Genomic DNA, 3432 nt, shown 5'->3' with positions numbered 1-3432 from the left:
AGTAAACAAATAATTGTATTGGAACACTTCCCTACTCACCTGATCTGGTCCCCAATGGCTTCTTTCTTTACCCCAAAATAAAGGAAATATTGAAAGGAAGACATTTGGATGACATTCAGGACAACAAGGGTAATACGATGACAGCTAGCTGGGATGGGCATTACAGAAAAAGAGTTCCAAAATTGCTTAAAAGGATGGACTACGCACTGGCATTGGTACTTCAAAGGTGACCGTAGTGATATTCAGCAATGAGGTATGTAGCACTGTTTCTAGGGTGAGTCGCGAACCTAATTATCACAACTCGTATGTCTATTTCCCTTGCCAGTTTAGGGAAGTTTCAAGTCATTATTTCTTCAAATAGGTTTTCAATTCTTTGGTGTCTCGTCTTCTTCTTTTTCTGGTACCCTTATGATGTGATTGTTGGTATGCCTGATGTTGTTCCAGCAGCCCCTTATACTCTCCTCATTTTTTTAGATTCTTTTTTTTTGATGTTCTGATTGTGTATTTTCTGCTAAGTCACTGATTTGATCCTCTGCTTCATCTAATCTACTGTTGATTCCCTCTATGTATTCTTCATTTCAGTTATTGTATTCTTTATTTCTGACTGTATCTTTTTGTGTTTTCTATCTCTATTTTTATGTTTTCTATCTCTTCATTGAAGTTCTCCCTTAGATCACTGAGAATCCTTATAACCAGTGTTTGGAACTCTGCATCTGGTAGATTGCTTTTCTCCATTTTGTTTAGTTCTTTTTCTCAAGCATTTTCAGCTCTTTTAGGTGGGACATGTTTTTTTGTCTCCCATTTTGGCTGCCTCCCTGTGTTTGTTTCTATGTAGGACTGCTATGTTCTTAGTATGTGGCCTCATGTATTAGTTATCCTGTGGGACCCAGTGATGCAGTCATCAGAGCCGGATGCTCCAGCGGTGTCCCTCGTGTGGGTTGTGTGTGGCCCCCTGTTATAGTTGAGACTGGATTGTTGCTTGCACATCAATGGTAGGGATTGACCCTCAGGATGATTATTTCTGAGCACTGGTCATGACTACAGTGAAGGAGCTATTGTGCAGGGCCTGACTCTACGATATAGGGTTCGCTTTAGCAGGGTTGTGGTGCCTTCCCAGTCTGCCCTTTGGGTGTGTCATCCTGATAGGTGGCCAATTGATGCTCAAGCCCAGTCTGAAGCTGGCCACTGGGACTGCCAGCCCCAGGGCCTCCTGAAAGGGAACCCGCTGCAGGCCAAGTTCAACTATAGTCTGTGCCCTGCTGGGGACCACCTGGCATAAGTCACAAAGCAATCCACAGATGGCCACCACCTGTGCTGTGCTTGGATGTCGCTTGAAATACCAAGTCACAAACTAAGGCCAGCTGTCGCTAGTGCTGGGTTTAGGGCTGTTCTGCCAGATGTGCTGGACATGCCAAAGCCAGATGCTCCTTGTTTGCATTTTGTGAACCTTTGAGAGAGTTTAGGAAAGTCCATAGCATGAGGCAAGGCAGGCCATTTATATGGAAAAGCCACTGGAAGGGGCTTGGGTATGCCCAAAAGTTGGGAAGGGCACGGTCTCAGGGAATCACTAGGGCAGGGCAGACAAGATAATAAGCAGTTTGATGGAGACTCAGATATGGCATCAGCCAGTATCTGCATGCAGACAGAGGGAGGGCTCAACAAAGAAACAATGGCTTCCTCCAGCTCCTCTGTCCAGGAGAAAGCTGACCTTCCAGCCCTTACCCTGAAGTTAGACAATTCTATTCCTCCCTATATGTCCACAGTGCCTTTTGAGCTGCTGCCCCAGCACTGGAGCTGAGAGCAAGTGAGTCTGTCAGTGAGTAAGTCCTTGTGCGGTCCCTTTAATAGGAATGCCTGGGAGTGTAGCCACCCTCTGTCTCACTCAGCCACACTCTCTGCTGGTTTTCACAGCCAGAAGTTGTGGGGACTTCTTTCTGGCACTGAAACCATGGGCTGGGACCCCTTGCTACTCAGAGGGGGATCTCCATAGCTGAGATATCCTTCTCAATTTTTAATGGACATAGGCAGGTGTGGGACTAGCCCATTCCATGTCTCTGTCCCTCATATCAGTCTCAAGGTGGCTTCTTCTGTATATCCTTAGTAGTAGGGCTCTGGTTCAGCTATACCAGGGGTGTCCAAACTTTTTCCAATGTTTTTTAGCAAGGGCCATATGCGGTAAAATACACAAACAGCCGGGCCACTCACTCGAGGTGAAGTATGTATTGCCTCACCTGGTTTATTTAAGTAAACTAAATATATTTTTGGAATTTGCTGCGGGCCAATTAAAAATTGATTGTTGAAAAAACGAGAGTTGTTAGATGGGAGGGGGGAGGGGGTTGGGGATGGGGGGGAAGGGTGAAGGGATTGGGGGGCGGCTGGTGACCACAGGATGGCCTCAGGGTTTTTTGAGAATTACTTTGGGGAATTTATTCAATAGTGTTTGGGGATTTTGTTGGGTGTCCGATGGACATGCGTCCTGTTTGGGAGACCACCTCAGGGATGCTGTGGATGCCTGGTCATGGCATTGTACACCAGAGGCTGGACATTAATGAATGCCAACTATAATTTTATGTGTATAATGTGATGGCTCGGTGTGAGGTCGGGGTGGTGGTGGTTGGGGGGAGGGGGGTTCACGGTGTGAGGGATGTAAAAATAAAATAAAATAAAATAAAATAAAAGAAAGAACTGGAAAACTACAGTAAAATTTAGTACACGTCAAAAAAAATGGATTGTGGGCCGCAGTTGGTCCGCTGGCCACAGTTTGGACACCCCTGAGCTAGACTGTGGTTCGGTTGTAATTGCTATGGTCCTGAGAGCAGGTGAGAACAGAATTTATGTACTCCGCTACTTTGATCAGAAATCCACAAACTCAGCTTGCTATCTTGTACTTTTCAGTATTTGTTTTGAATTTTGATGAAAATGTTGCCAACATTCTCAAATTAAAGAAGTGTTCTGAAGAAAAGAAAACTTGAAAAATGGAGAATAATTTTGCATGAAAAGAAAGCATGTCATTTTCCTGAGGAATAGAATACTGTTTTGTAGTTTAGTTATGTCATTAGCCATCAAGCAGTGATTCCCTGCTGTAAAATTATTCTCTGTGAGCAATGCAAGTTTAGCTGTTTCTGACTTTGTTTGTTATTCTAAATATGACTGACATAAACATTTATTATCCTGTTACATGGTGAAAAAATACATAGGATTATAGAAAGATAGTTGCTGTATTAATTTTATTTTATTTCTCCATTCACGTCTCTTGTTTGGCTTCTTCACCATCCCATTAGAAATAGTTTTAAATTTGGCAGCTCAACAGTGTCCACTAGTGGGCAAATAAGAGAATAACTGTGATTACAGAGGAAAACCTATGATTAAAATGTAGGCAGAAGAGACTCTTAAATTGTTGCCATTTAAAAACTATAATGCCCTTGTATAAAA

The sequence above is a fragment of the Rhinolophus hipposideros genome (genome assembly GCF_964194185.1).
Source record: "Rhinolophus hipposideros genome assembly, chromosome: X".
Classification (NCBI taxonomy): domain Eukaryota; kingdom Metazoa; phylum Chordata; class Mammalia; order Chiroptera; family Rhinolophidae; genus Rhinolophus; species Rhinolophus hipposideros.
Note: the sequence above shows the minus strand (reverse complement) of the source record.